Raw genomic sequence first — 15,646 nt, 5'->3', positions numbered from 1 at the left:
GTATTTCTGAGGAATGGCATGGTGGAGACCACGTCTAAAGGTAAGAGACAAATAGCCTTTCTAAAGGCTATACCGACGCCTTATCCACAAAAAAAGAGGTTTTAATGGTAGAATCCCTTTACTACTCAGAAATGAGATGTAGCCATAGAAAACTTAATTCACTAAAAAGACTAAGATCAAAATGTGGGAAAGTCGATTCACTCACTGTAGCATTGAAGGCGTTTATGTGCATGGCGGCCATGACCTGCAAAACTATCCTCTATGGCCAGGTTCACACTTGTGCCATGCTCTATGTTATTCGTATCTGAAGTGGGACCTGAACGATGGCAAGCTCGTCCGCTAAAACACCGGTTACCTGTGGACCCCATAGGCTATAATGGGGTCAACCAGAAATCTGCCGATTTTATACTGAAACTGGTGCAGAGAAAAGTTCTCCATGCAGGACTTTTCTCTCTGACGATTTTCAGTGAAGTCTGCAATGGAGTCCCTAACAGAGACTATGACGAAGACGTGACTGAAGCCTAAGGGTACGTTCACATATGTGTCGTTTAGTCTGCTGTTTGGAAAAGTCTTAAGAACAGATTAAACAATAAAAACGGACCCCCCAATGATGGACAACAACGATCGCCTTGGAGCCACTGACTATCAATGAAGTCTGTCGGGTATCGTTTTTTCCTCACGTTGCCGAACAAAAAAGTTGGACTTGCACGATATTACCAGCCATGATTTCAGAAAAATGCGAATGTAGACTAAGGTAGGGTTCACACTGCTGTAGGATTCCGTTCAGAAAAAAAACACAAACAGACAGTAAGGGCGGGTTCACTCCAGCGCCCGATCTCCGTTTTGCAGGTTTCCGTTTCCTGCCCGAGAAACTGGACAGGAGACGGAAACCGACAGCCAGTTTTCAAACCTATTCATTTGAATGGGTTTGCAAAGTGTCTGCCCGAGGGCGTCTTCTGCTCTCTGCGGCGAAACCAGATTTTTTTTAACCGGACACAAAGTCGGACATGCAGGACTTTGTGTCGAGTTTAAAAAAGGAAAAAAATGGTTTTGCCACGGAGAGCAGAAGACGCTCACGGGCGCCCACTGGTGGACACTGAATGCTGGGTTTCTGTCTCCTGTCAGCAGAAGACGGAAACCTCTAAAAGGAGATCGGGCGCTAGTGTGAACCCACCTTAACTGATGGCTATCTGTATGGCCACTGCCCATAGACTTCAATGTTAAAAAATAACGGACACTTGCATTTTTTCCTAGATGTAGGATTTTTTTGTCCGTGAAAAAATGGACATGCATGTAAACGGACAGAAGATAAAATCCCATTGAAATGAATGGAAATTTCAGACAGACCAGCTAAAATCTTGTATGGACAATAGCCACGGATAGGGTTGAGCGATCGGGATCGGAAAAGATCGGATTCCGATCGGCGATCGAGTAAATTTCACGATCGCGATCGGAATTCCGACCCAATCTTTTCCAGCGGGATCAAGGTCGGAGGTTATCTCAAGATCAGCTCAACCCTAAAAGTGACGTTTCCCATAGAAAAGCATCGACTAGGGTGAAGATCGAGATCGGAAAAGATCGGATTCCAATCGGCAATCGAGCAAGTTTCACGATCGAGATCGGCTGGAAAATGATCGGAAATCGGATTTTAAAATCGATCTTGAAATCTCAAGATCGGCTCAACCCTAGCCACGGACACTGCTGATGGAACCTAACGGTAGTGTGAACGCCCCGACACGTAGAATTTTTACCTATTGATTTTGATTGTATTTTTCAAAAAAACAGTAAAAATAAATATAAGCAAAAACCCATCAAACAAATAATATCCGATATATCAAAACAAACAGGGTTGAACATATCAGTGATCACAGTCATCGACCCTTGGGATACCGCAGGACACGTGATTGGCATGAAATGTGATGGACCTAGCAGTAGACAACACACGACAGGACGCCGTCAACCACCAGTCCTACCTTTCTCTTTCCCGTCTGCTCCTAAAGTATTGCGAAATGAAGAGGGGGGAAAAAAAAAAACAAGAGGAGAGAACAAAAGACAGAGACCAAAAGAGGATTTAAGTGATGGGAAATAAGAAAGAAAAATCTGTTTTGTCCAGTTGCTCACCTAGATAGGTTCCAGTGTTATGAGCGGCAAACTCTGCATCTTCTGGATGAGGTATAAAAGCGCACAGACCAAAGCCAAGAAATAAAGCAGAACAGTTAGATGGCCAGCCACAAGTGCAAAAGAAAAGTTACTTAAAATAATGACATTTTGAAGGACATAAAGCATGACATACACAACACCCTCAGAAATCTGGTTTTCTGTTTGCGATCGGGGGGTAAGAATTCCCAACGTGCAAGTGTATCCTTCTTAAAGAAGCTCGCGGCCAAGAGCTAGAACCTCAGCCGATGCTATTAAGGAGGGCTCTGGTATGTAAGAGGGAGCCATCAGTAAATCTGGACAGTCTCAGAGTACAGAGCAGAGCTACAATGTTGGGGTCGTTCCATTTGAGCTATTGTTATGGGATTTTGCCCATTTTATAGTCTTGTTTGAAAAATCTATCACTGGAAATGAGAAGTGAGGCAGAGCAAGTATCACACCTCGATGGAAGATGGAACGGATGCATCTATGTATATCAGTTCAGCCCACAAATTGGTAGCTCTCCTTTAAAGGGAACTTGACAATGCAGTTATCGTGTTTTAGAACAAGCAGAAAAATTTGGAAAATTTAGAAAAATTTGTAATGGGACCCCCTACTATGGGCCATCTATAACACTGATGGTTTTGTATGTTATAGAGAGACCAATGGAACGGTTTTAGGCTCCTGGGCCTGGTAGTGATCGCTGCACCACCAAATGAGTAGGATTTGGGGGTAAGATTAGGAGTCCAGTGGGCGGATCTACTCAGCAATTACTTGAATGGCTGTGCATAAAGATGCATACTGGACTATAAAAACTAGAATTGACTTTATTATTTTGAAAGTTTAAAGGGGGTGTCTACTATACAACAACTCAATTCTAATACCTAATTAAAGGATACTAAGATAATAAAGAGAAGGGTCTTACTAAGAATCCTCATCTATCAGCCAGGGCGAAGAGTGTCCGGAGGACCAAGCAGGTCTATGCTTTAGGTGGACAGCCCGCTGATTTTAATAAGAACCATGTAATGCTTCATTTCTCCTGCGGAGGCGCTGTAGGGAAACAGAACACCTGCTCTGCAGATTACAGCTGATTGTTCTGGGCTTATTATCAGAGGACCTTCATAACAACAAGGGAATGGCCAAAGCTTTAAAAAGTAATTCTCTAATACAATGGTAATGTTGAAATTTTTCTAATATGACCAAAAAGAAGTCGGCCATAAAATCCAGATGGGTAACCCACCTGACCACAATCTAATCACTGAATGCCTAACTATCCAGAAAAACTGGTGGTTTTCTATGGGGAAACAAGTCACGTTCAATTTTCTGCAGCGCCACCACAGGCGAAAGTAAGCATTACACCGTTTACATTGAAATCACTGGGCTGACTGTTTAATGCATGAACACACTGGGTCTTCTAGAGTGAGGCTGGGTTCACGTGTGTCGGAAACTCTGTTTAAAATCGGTAGGGCGTTTTTCTACACGCCCTTCAGTTTCAAAATGGTAGACACTCGGTCCCATTATAGTCATTGGGGTCAGCCGAGCTCCATGTATAACTGCTGTTTTAGCAGACTGGCTCTCCCTCGTTCTCTCCACTCCCTGAAGGCTCAAAATGGCGGCCCCTGTTTTAAAGAGATTCTAGTTCCCAAACTGGGAAAACCCCTTTAACAGGGAACTCCCATACTATAATGGTGTTATACATTAGACAGCCCCTTTAAACACTCTCGCCCCATTTTCTGACCCCTACCTACACAGTAGAGCGTCACACAACCCATCCACGGCCATAGACTTCCTGTATTCTAATGTTTTCCAGGAACTTGCACTTAAAAGGGATTCATTACACAAATGAACAAACAGAAAAGCAATTTTCTGACCTTAAGACAGTGCACGGTTACCAGAACTGCTGGAGGAAGCGATCTATTTCATTGTTTAGAGTACACATGACCTCAGCCCTTGAAGTGAATTGAGGTTACTTTTGTTTTTCGAGTCTCTGTTATTTCTCTCTCCAGAGCTCCCTTGCGGTTCTTTTTTCTGTTGGATTTTTGACTACAGGAGATGAGTTTTTGCGTTGGTCGCATTTATGGCTGTTACACTGGTGACTTTAGTATTATGGCATGTCCTGTTATGTGTTCCGATACACAATCTAGTAAAACAACAGACATGGCGGGTATTCGGCCTAGAAGATTCCGATGGGATGTGCAATTTTTTTAAAAAAATTTTCCTTTAATTTTTTGCTTTCTGGGGCAATGCGGTGGCTCAGTGGTTAGCACTGCAGCCTTGTGGCGCTGGAGTCCAATGGACATTTATGACCATCTATCCTTAGGACAGATGATAAATGATCACAGATGGCCCACCACTAGAATCCCATTGACTACTAGATCAGGGGTCTTAGGCCCCCTTTCCTTCTCATGCATGGCCACAGAGGAGTTTCAGTAGATTAGTGGTCACGCATGTACTTTGTTACTTCCAACAATAACCAGTGTGCTATAAGCATTTTTTTTTTTTAGTCAAACCTGTCTAAAATTTTGTCATCATTCTGCAGATGATAAATGTCTCATGTCACAATCCCTTTAACCACTGTTAAAGGGGCTCTATCATTAGAAAAAGTCATTTTTAACTAATCACATCCTTGCATAGGCTTTAGAAAGACTATTCCACACCTACCTTTTGTATGTAATTTGCCTCAGTAGATTTTGAATAAGTCCGTTTTTATTCATATGGCGATTAGCTTCTCTTTTCATGCACTCTCTTCTGTATATACAGCACAAGCAGCTGCTGACTCCTCCCCCCTGACCTCACACACAGCAGGGGGAGGAGAGCTGGCTGACAACTTCCTGTGCGCCAAGAACCTAATTAGCATATGTATAAAAGCGGACTTATTCAAAGACTAATGAGGCGATTTACATACAAAAGGTAAGTGTGGAATAGCCTGTCTAAAGGCTATGCAAGGATGGGATTAGTTAAAAATGACGTTTTTACAACTTTTTACTATACTTTGTATATACTGTTTGTATATAACTTTTTAGTATACTGTTAAGATATTAGAAGGGGTAGTAATCCTGTACATAGCTAGTCCTGCACTCTGCTGAGAATTGGAGGATACTGTATATAGCCCTATACATACAATGCTCTGTGAGCTCAACTATCTGAACTCCACTACACTGTAGCAGATTACCAGATAGATTTGTATAGCTGCTGTTGAAGCGTTTAGCTCATAGAGCATTGCCTACTAGATTATTATTGTATACACATCTCAGCTTATAGCTCGATTAGCCATATAGAGTTCTGCAGCCTTTGTGCCCCCAGTGAAGAGCTATCAGTGCTGGTACCGTAGCTCTTCACTGTCAGAAGGGTGTTTCTGACAGTCAATCCGGAACGCCCTTCCTCACAGCAGCATCTATAGTGCTGTACTGTGTGAGCGAGGAGGAACATCCCCCCAGTACTTATCTATGGACGAGTACTGTGAGGAGAGGGAAGGGGCGTTCCTTACCGCTCAGTGATGACACTGAATGGTGAGGAACATCCCCAACCTTACTCGTCTATGTACAAGTACTATCAGGAGGGGAGGGGGCGTTCCTGCTCACACAGTACAGCGCTATAGAAGCTACTGTGAGGAAGGGCGTTCCTGACTGACTGTCAGAAACACCCTTCTGACAGTGAAGAGCTATGGTACCAGCACTGATAGCTCTTCACTGGGGGGCGCAGAACGTGAAAGCTGACAAGTGCGCTGAAGTCACACTGTTGGCTTTCTAGCAGTGTATTAAGTCCCCAAAATGGTGAAACGTCCTCTTTGAAGAGGATATTTCTCTGCCTCCACCAGTTTATGGTTTTAGCAACTGGTAAGCACAGCCCCATTGATTCGAACACAGTTGATATTTTTTCTCTAGCCCCACCATTCCTGAGCAATCAGTGCTGTTAGTTTTGGTGCCTGGTATACTATTTAGTCTCTATACTGTCAGGAGGGCGGTGTCAGGCCGGAGCAGACGACTGGTGTGATACTGAGCTCTGACACTGACTGTCAGAGCCAGACACAGGACAGTGAGGACATGACTGAGCTTCTGGAACGCACAGAACATTTCTTGATATATTTCTTATTTAATCTGAAATATGATAGACAATAGGAGGAGGATCTGGGGTATTTTTATTTTACATACATTGTCTGTGTTTAGTGTTCCTTTTAGCCTATAAAGAGTGCGGTGTGAGAGTCTATCTTTGCGCCATTCTACAGGGATAACAATGGGTTGTATATCAGATGTGTTGCATTATTATACACTTCTAATTCTAGAGTTCCCCGGGTGTTTAGATAAGAAAGTAAAGACTCTGCAAGGTGTTCAGATTCTTAGTCATCAGACAATGACTGACTGAGTACAGGTAAACATTATAGGGAGCAGCTGATCTGTGGGGGTCCGATTTTTGGACCCTCGCAGATCTAATATTGATGAGTTATACTAAGGATAAGCCATCAATAGTAACAAGCAGATAATCCCTTTAACGTATCTATAAAATGCTTTGATAAAACCTATATAGGACAGAATCAATGTAAAGCTGCTCTACAATGAAAAGACATTACTATAATGTAAGCTTCTTGGGTCGGCATGACAGACTCCTCGTGTCCTTGGAGTCGGGTGTGCAGAGATCATTACGTTGCTGTCATTTTTCAAGATGTGAGATGAACATGACGGTGACTATGAAGGTTTTTTTTTATGTGCAATCTCTATAAATCAGAATAATCCCTGTTTTTCCTGCCCTAGTTTTTATAGAACATTTGAGCTATGTGAGATGTTTTCCATTCTTCTGGGGTCCTCACTATACATTGTAGAACAATCAGCCACACATATGTTTTTATTACATCTGTCAAAATGAAATCCGAATTGGAAGCTGTGAAAAAAAACACAGAAAAAAAAGTGCAGAAAGAAGCCTGGGAAGTGCTTTATTCTTTACAGGTTATGGCAGACCAGCTACAAAACTTACTCTTATGGCTAAGAATGAGGATTGTCAATGATGTATGTACAATGCTAAATAATTCTGTAAACACTGGAGCTTTGTTATATTTAGGGGAATGACTAGGGGTGGGTGATGTAGGCAATTGTCTAGGGCACATTGTGAGTGGGGAATAGTTGTCTTTATAGAGAACCTGTCAAGTGATTTTTGATGCTCTAACTGGAAAGAGCAAATAATAGAGGAGAGAAGCTGAGCTGTGTGATATATAGGTTATATGATAGAGGAGAGAAGCTGAACTGTGTGATATATAGGTTATATGATAGAGGAGAGAAGCTGAGCTCTGTGATATATAGGGTTATATGATAGAGGAGAGGAGCTGAACTCTGTGATATATAGGGTTATATGATAGAGGAGAGAAGCTGAACTCTGTGATATATAGGGTTATATGATAGAGGAGAGAAGCTGAGCTCTGTGATATATAGGTTATATGATAGAGGAGAGAAGCTGAGCTCTGTGATATATAGGGTTATATGATAGAGGAGAGGAGCTGAACTCTGTGATATATAGGGTTATATGATAGAGGAGAGAAGCTGAGCTCTGTGATATATAGGGTTATATGATAGAGGAGAGAAGCTGAACTCTGTGATATATAGGGTTATATGATAGAGGAGAGAAGCTGAGCTCTGTGCTATATAGGGTTATAGGATAGAGGAGAGAAGCTGAGCTGTGTGATATATAGGGTTATATGATAGAGGAGAGAAGCTGAGCTCTGTGATATATAGGGTTATATGATAGAGGAGAGAAGCTGAGCTCTGTAATATATAGGGTTATAGGATAGAGGAGAGAAGCTGAGCTCTGTGATATATAGGGTTATATGATAGAGGAGAGAAGCTGAGCTGTGTGATATATAGGGTTATATGATAGAGGAGAGAAGCTGAGCTCTGTGATATATAGGGTTATATGATAGAGGAGAGAAGCTGAGCTGTGTGATATATAGGGTTATAGGATAGAGGAGAGAAGTTAGGCTCTGTGATATATAGGGTTATATGATAGAGGAGAGAAGCTGAGCTCTGTGATATATAGGGTTATATGATAGAGGGTTATATGATAGAGGAGAGAAGCTGAGCTCTGTGATATATAGGGTTATATGATAGAGGAGAGAAGCTGAGCTCTGTGATGAATAGGTTTATAAGACTAGAAGAGACAGTGTAACTGCAGACTATTACCAGATAAGCAGAAGCTGCTCAAACGTATTTATTGCACATAATGCCTTTTACAATTTCTGAGAAATACTGCAAAGAATAAAGCACTTTATACGGTAATAAGCCTTCATATTAAAGAGACCTGTCACCTATATACAATGAGGACAGCTATAATGTATGCTGGAGACATGTCCATGGATGTGAAAGGGGTTGTCTGGAATTTTAAGAAAGTTGCCTAAGAGCAAGTCATGGTAAAAAAAAATAAATTCTTGCCCGTAAAATTTCCTACTGCTTTCCAGCCCTGTAGCGATGATGTCCAGTTCGTTATTCGTTATTATGGCCTTCACAGGCTGTATATGCAAGTATCACCACTGAGGCCTGCGATTGCTACGTTGGTCACATGAATGGTGTATACAATGCCATCATTGCAAGGCCAGTGGGTACGGGAAGTAAATTTAAAGGGGATTCCAGGATTTAAATATGGATGATCTGTCTTTAGGATAATACCAGATAGATGGGGTCAAACATCTGGCACCCAGGCCATCATTGATCCATACAAGTGCTGCCGCCTCTTCACTGCTTACCGAGCACAGCGCCGTACACTACATAGTGGCTGTGTTTGGTATTGCAAGTCATCTCTATTCACTTGAATAGGACTATGGGTAAAAAATATGCAAATCTATTCTCCAGGATGTAATTAGGAGAACAGTGCACTCTGTACGCCGCCCTCTAGAGGGCAGCATCCTTAACATCATGCATGACTCAGTTAAAATTAATTCTAATTAATCATGATGCGGATTTAATTGCCAAATTAGTATTTCTATTCCAAAAGGAACAGCTTCCCAGCTATGGACAGTGCTGTTTCGGCCTATTGGGCCTCCTCAGCATAGCGTAGGCATACTGATTTGGCAGAGTGAGAGACTATAGACGAGGGTCGGGGATAATCGTACACATCAGGGAGAGTATGTGCCTACATAGGCAGTACGGAGACTTACAATAGGACTAAGCAGCAAAATGGCCAAGTGGCTAATAAGTGTGACTACATTGGACTATGAAATGGAATCGGCATTGCTGCCACTTTGAACAGCAGATTAGTGGGGGTCCTGGGTGTCGTACCTCTGCTGATCTGATCCTGATGACCCATCTTAAGTATATAAAGATTTTATCCAGGGAGTCTGTGAATACTTTGCTCCTCTGAGGATTTTAGGTGGTTCCAAGTTCTGGTCATGTGGTCGGAACAGCACCCACCCCCGAATTGCTCCACCTCAGGGATCCAGTGGTGGTTCCAACCACGTGACCTAGGGATCACCAACTCATAAAATGTTTACAGACTCCTTGGAGTCACTGCTTTCTCTTAGACAATTTTCTTAAAATCCTGCATGACCCCTTAACCCATTGGATGAGCTCAATGCAAAAAACATATCGCCAGTAGACCAACAGCTTCCCCTTGGCATGAAGGTGACGGGTCCTCTTTAATACCACATACAATGCACACGCACAGAATACACGCTAAAGTACAACAAAGGGTAACCAGGGGAATACACCACAACTCAGGACGGTACAAACCAAAATGGAAACTACAAAATTATCTAAAACATGAAGATAACACAATGTTTGCTGACCGTTGTAAAGGAAATATGGAAAGTCTAGGACAATCATATTGTAAAGCGTGCTGTGGCTACATAAACTCCCAACACATGTTGCCTAAATGAAGTTATTTGGCATAGTAAAGAAACGTTTGTACATGTACCTTCAATTTCCTCTGAGAAGCAAAAGGGGAGGAAAAAAAAAAAAAAGAAAAGGAAATGATTAAATGTGCTGAAAATATAACCGGGGAAAAGAAAAAGTAACAATTGTTCACAAACAAAAAGAAATGTATCGCGTCCACCTACCATACTCAACAGTTTCCTCATCTTAGAAGAGCCAAAAAGAAAGAGATACAGACTTTAAATGCACTGAATGAATAACCTTCACGTATTAAGAAAACAGACATATGGTATCGACTTTCCGCGCGGTATCAGGTGGTGCAGCTGGAGAAATGGACTTGCCATCGTCAACCTGGAAATGTCCTTATGCCAGCTGAGGGAGGAAGGAGGAGGGTGGCAGGGATCTGTCTCAGAACCACCTTGGGTTTTCATGCGCTATGATATGGACGAGAGGCCCCGTCTTTTTAGGATTGGGGTGTGTATGAAAGCAAAGAGCGGTATTTGGACCAACACGAGGTGGAGAGCAAAGTGCGGCAATAACAGCTTTACATGGGTGACACGGCAACTGGGATATTATAAGACCAGGTGCTCAACCAAGTATTATAGGTCTGATAAACCGACATGTTGTCTATCTAAAGCTAAAGAGGTTGTGCAAGTTTTCGGATTGTTTGGACTATCCTTATATTTGACCAGTGGTGGGCTGACAGCCACCGACCATTATATAGGGCAGATACTGCTGTTCAGCTCCCATTGACAGTACCAAGACCTGGCCTGAGCTATCCGCTTCTTGCCCTGCATTTATGGCGGCAGAGATGGCCCCGTACAGATGATCCGTGCCGGCGCGGGATGACCAGGTAGGCCGGCGGTCTCTGTATTCAGCTTTCTCTGTGACATCACCATCTCCATTTTACTGCAGTTGCTTTTACATAGAGTAGAGTGGATTCCTTAATATCACCTAGAGTAGCTTGCAAGCAGGGAAGTGTGACTCTGAATGGTGCACTGGGCAGCCATTATTGGGCACCCATAGGAGTCTCCAGAAAGGAAGGGAGATGGAGACTATGCAGGAGTACAGCAATCTTTCTTATAGTTGCATTGAGAGTCCTCAGTAGTTTGATACCTTTTTAATGGCTAACAAAAAATGATGACCTATTGCGAGCTTTTGGAACTACACGGTTCCTTCATCAGGCTGGTATCAAGGGCTCTCAATCTTTACATTTCATATCCACTGGCTAATACGGTACAAAGATACATTTTTCTTATAGTTGCATTGAAACCCTTGGCACACGCATATAAGGTCTCTACCTTTCTGGAGTGTGAATGCAGGGGGGTGGAGAACCCACCAATTCCCAATGGTTTGGAGTATACAGGAATCTGACAATGTGACCCTATACATGAAACCTAAAAATAAAAGTCGAAGTAGGCTCTATATCCCATATACCAAACAGAACGGACCCACGTCAGATCCCCTCGCTGTCCCAGCTATCACGGCAATGGTTAAAAGCACTTGCAGAAAACACGGAAGAAATGTGAAAGCGCTTAAGTTAATGTAAACAAGGAGCGGACTATCAGTAAAAACGTTTATATGGCAAGTGTTCCGGGAGGCTTTGTTAATTGGAGAAAACCTGCGTTGGGCTCGTATCATTTTTCCATGTCTGGTAACCTGAGCCTTGGTTATAAGGAAGGATGAACAAACAAGATATGTTTCTCATAAGTGACTTAATTCCTGTGCAGATGAAGGGCGCTCGCAATGCGGAAGGGCCTCGCGCCAGCCCCTTGATGATTCAACAGTGGTCATAGCTCTGGTGCATGACTGCATTGTGTGGTACGGCAATCACCTTAATCCAATTTCTCTGCGTGGAAATTGAATTCTGCCGGGATCTCCAGGGGACGGTTACAGCAGCTTCACAATATCTGCCACCACTAATTAAAATAGGCACAATGATTTTAGATTAAGGAGATTGCCATAGCAGTTCTAAGTAAGCTGCCGGTCTAGCGATGCGAGAGAGAAGCCTAAGTGGGTGGTTACTTAGATCGGTTTACATAAGCTTCCTTTAAAGCAAAACCAGCTGTCCAGATAAAATGTATGAAATCAGTCTTATTTTATCCTTATTAGACCTCGCATGTCTTGTAATGCAGCACAATAGCCTTCATTCATCACTTACTGCTGCCGAAACGTTATGGAGGTCACATGTGCCGGGGTCCGTAAGTCACCTCTACGAGACCAGACGGGGTCCTAATCAGATGGTAAATAGGGGTCTCCGCCCTGCAATTACCTGTACACAGGAGCATGCTTTTATGTGTTTGTAGATATATATATCTTTATATATTTATATATACACATACACATGCTGGGCAACGAGCCAAAGGGGAATTAGAAGGGGCTCCTCGGTAGACGGGCTTTATCAGAGTTATAATATAGTATGGGAATAGTAATGTTATCAGAAAGGCGCCATATTACCAATGATCCCCTCCTGTGCCAAAATGTAAAAGTCATGTATTTCAAGTAGAAACAGAGCAGAAGGACAGAGGCAAAATCTGTGCTATTGACTGTACATTGTCTATGCTTAGGTTAGGCAACCTTCAGCACTCCAGCTGTTGTAAGACTACAACTCCCAGCATGCATACCTGCTCTGCTGTTCTTGGAACTCCCATGGAAGTGAATGGAGCATGATGGGAGTTGTAGTTTCACAGCAGCTGGGGTGCCGAAGGCTGCTGACCCCTGGGTTAGGCCATAAATATCTGATTGGTGGGGGGCCAAACTGATCAATTCCCATTACTATACACAGCACGGGGCTAGAAGCAGTTCGATACGTGCCCTGTATAGTGGCCGGTGCGGTCACTGCAGCTGAGCTCCCATTAACTCTGTGCCCAACTGGGTGCACCCCTTAACTTATATCCTATCCTAAGGCTACCCTATCAGCTGGATGAAGGGGCCGCAGCCTTCAGGAGAGCACTGTTGTCTCTTCACTACTTACTAAGCACAGCGCCGTACATTTGTATAGTGGTTGTGTTTGGTATTACATTCACTTGAATGAATGGGCCTGAGCTGTGTGACCAGTGAACGTAACCTCAGAGCTGAGGGAATACTGCTGATACTTCCAACAGCTGATCCACGGGGGTCCTGGGATCCTAACAAAAAGTCATCAATTAATAAGTCCAGGAAAACCCGTTCAAATATTGATAACCCTAACATAAGTCAGTGGGGGTCTAAAACCAGGGACCCTAAGAGATCAGCTGTTAGAAGTGGCAGCAGCGCTGCTTCTGCTTACAGGCGAGTAATGTCACAGTCATTGGTCACATGGCCGGTTTGTAGCGCTGTCCCATTGAAACGAATAGGACTGAACTGCAATATCAAGGACAGGCCCTGCGCAATGTGCGACACTGCTCGGTATTCAGTGAAGAGGCCGCAGCGCTCACCCAAGGGATTGGTGAGGATCATGGTCATGGACCCAACAGATCCTAAAGAGGGGGCCATCAAATTGTACGAGATTTCAATGACTACACTTCAGTCTGTCCCAAAAGACATTGAGCCAATGACTCCATGACCTATAAAGAAGCCTAATACCAAGTTAACATCACAGGCACCCACCACATCCCAATGCACGAGTCTGTCAGCAGAATAACTACCACCATATAACTTTGTACCCATCCCCATAAACCCATCTTAACCTGTTACGTGTATATTACAAAAAACCTAAACCCTCAAGAGCATTTTAATCTGGTCTACAAGCCGTCTCCATGGTCCCGCTGAAATCTGCCATGTGAACCAGGCCTTAGGCCTTCACCCCATCATATAACACAGCCCTTATACATCTTCTCACTGTAAATAAACCTAAATTCTAGGCCTACGGGTCCTCCATGATCACTTTTACAGCATTAATGAAAGAGTAAACCAGAGAACACTTTATACCCCACCCCGCAAATGAGGTGCACGCTATGGAAGCCAAGACCGCGAGTCGGAGGACGTCAAATAGACAAGTATGGGGTCTATCAATAGCGCTTAATATATATAAAATAAATAGAGAGGAGATCGGGTGTTACTCCAAGGAAACGTAACCCCGAATCTGACACATTGGTTGTCACTCACGAAGCGTCAGCTCCTCGGCAGGGAATGAATGCTTTATTTTGATAAGTGCCGCTGAGGTTTAGGAGAAGAGGTGATTACAAGGAAGAGAGAAGAACCTCGGAGATACACGTCTCAAGACGTCTGAAGCCGCTCCATTCTCAATCACTGAAACTCTAGGAAGACTATGAGTAAATAAACCGCAATCATCTAATATATATAGAAGGGGGTTATATAGTATAACACTGGACAACGCTGTAATACATGACAGCCAGGACATGTGTATATAGGAGGGAAGTGCTCGCCAGCGGGGCGAAGGAGCAATAAGAATAAAAGCGCCTCTTCACCCTCTCTCTAGTTAGCTAGGGCTTCAGAAATTTAGGGGATATTTATTTTAACCCATTAATAACTGGCCAATTTTGCCCCATAGTGCCCAAGTATTTTTTTTAAATCAAATATATATATATATATATATATATATATATATATATATATATATATATATATATATATATATATATATATATATATATACACACATATACACACACACTAGTACTACCCACATCTTCGTCCGTGGCACCCTCCCCCCCGCGCAACCCACCTGCAGCGCAGCCCCGGCCGCCCCCCCCCCCCCATTGCCCTGCTGCCGCCGCGACCCCGCCTTCCTCTCCTTGGACAATAATTGCTGTAACTGGAATTTTTTTTACCTCCAGCCACTTTCAGGACGGTAACAACGACAATGACGTGGCATCTAATATGCAATATAATATATGCCAGTTTACTGTATGCTGAAATCTATTGCTGCCTGTTGCTCATTTGTCAGCTGTAAAGCAGCTCAGGCAAGATGGCCGCCCCTACAAACATGTACAGAAAACAGAATTTAAAAAATCTACAACCAGAAAATAAAAACACAGATAAAAAAGTAAAAAATATCTCTATATACAGGTGGCGTTACGGCTCGTTTCACATCTGCGTTCGGGGACTCAGTTTCCCCTTTCTGGATGAAAAATGTGGAGAAAAGCGCTGTAAGCAGGACTTTTCTCTCTGTATTTTCCGCGCGGAAACCACACAGACCCCATTACAGTCTATGGAGTCCACAGGTTACCTAAGGTAACAGCTTTTTTTTATGCAGATTAGGTTTCCATTGAGGGTTCCCATGCGGATCCTCCGAACGGAAACCTGAACACAGATGTGAACCTAGACTAAGTTCACATCAGCAATGTGCTGTCCATTGTTCTGGTCCGTCGAAAGACGACTAAACTGACAAGAGCTTCCCAGTAGGAGATGCTTTCACCTAGCTTAGGCTGAGGCCTCACGTTGCGGAAATGCAGTTTTATTTGTTGCAGATTTTGCTGCAGTTTTTTGAGCCAAATTTAAGAATGGCTACAAAAGGAATGGGAACTATATAGGAAGTTCTTATATTTCTGCCTTTCATTTAATCCACTCCAGGCCTTGGCTCAAAAACCCGCAGCAAAATCTGCAACAAGAAAAAAAAAAAAGCTGCGTTTCTGCAATGTGGGGCCTCAGCCTTAAAGGGGTTTTCTGGTGATATCGATAACCTATTCTTAAGAAAGGTCATCAATATTAGATTGGCTGTG

The 15,646-nt window shown here is 43.1% G+C and overlaps 1 protein-coding gene across 1 annotated transcript in view; it reads right to left on the bottom strand.

The window, feature by feature from the left end:
• MPP7 (MAGUK p55 scaffold protein 7) overlaps positions 1-15,646 on the bottom strand; it is a 267,439-nt gene that overhangs the window by 65,656 nt on the left and 186,137 nt on the right. The window lies entirely within an intron of this gene.

Source organism: Leptodactylus fuscus, chromosome 4 (assembly GCF_031893055.1).
Source record: "Leptodactylus fuscus isolate aLepFus1 chromosome 4, aLepFus1.hap2, whole genome shotgun sequence".
Classification (NCBI taxonomy): domain Eukaryota; kingdom Metazoa; phylum Chordata; class Amphibia; order Anura; family Leptodactylidae; genus Leptodactylus; species Leptodactylus fuscus.
The sequence above is the reverse complement of the archived record's forward strand: the minus strand, read 5'-3'. Positions and strand labels throughout refer to the sequence as shown.